The following is a 782-nucleotide window of genomic DNA, read 5'->3' as shown; positions in this document are numbered from 1 at the left end:
AATCCTATGACAAATGTGAGTCGTATGCCTTTGGATGGAGCTAGCGAAGAATAAATCAAGCTAGCTCAAAGCATATTGTTGAACATATAGTTTGTGCATGTATATTGTATAGCCCAGCCCACCTTCTAGTCATTGTATAGTTAAGGTTGTGGCCCATCTTGTATTCCATATATACGTGCGCTATGCACCGACCAATACATTGTGAAGCATTGTCAAAACACTCGTTTCCAACATGGTATCATACCTGCGATCCTAACCCTAACCCTTCCTGCCGCCGCTGCCGCAACCTGCCGCTGCTGCAACCACGCGTCGCCGCCCACGCTTCCGCCCGCATCCCGCCGCGCCGCCCCAAGCCGCGCCGCCACCCCCTTGCCGCGCCGCCTCCCCACGTGCCGCCGCAACCTCGTTCCCCTCTCGGACTCATGGCCTCCCCCGGTTCCTTCGGCACCACCCGTAGCCGCCGCACCAACCTGTTCGAAGGTCCCAACCCCATCGTCATCCGCGATCTCAACATCCTCGCTCGGATTCCCGTCGTCCTCGATCACCTCTCCTCCACCTACTATGCCTGGAAGACATACTTATTCCTTGTGTTCCGTGAGTACAATCTCCAGGATCACATCAATGGCTCCGTGGATTTCCGCTTCATGGAGGACGATGAGGAGTGGACTTCCATCGACGCCACTCTCATCCGTTGGTTCTACACCACCATCTCAAAGAACCTCTTCCACACGGTAGTCTCCATCGAAGATGACGCTCACGCCGTTTGGACCAAGCTCAATGGC

This window comes from Triticum urartu, chromosome 2 (genome assembly GCF_003073215.2).
Source record: "Triticum urartu cultivar G1812 chromosome 2, Tu2.1, whole genome shotgun sequence".
NCBI classification, from domain to species: Eukaryota; Viridiplantae; Streptophyta; class Magnoliopsida; order Poales; family Poaceae; genus Triticum; species Triticum urartu.
Note: the sequence above shows the minus strand (reverse complement) of the source record.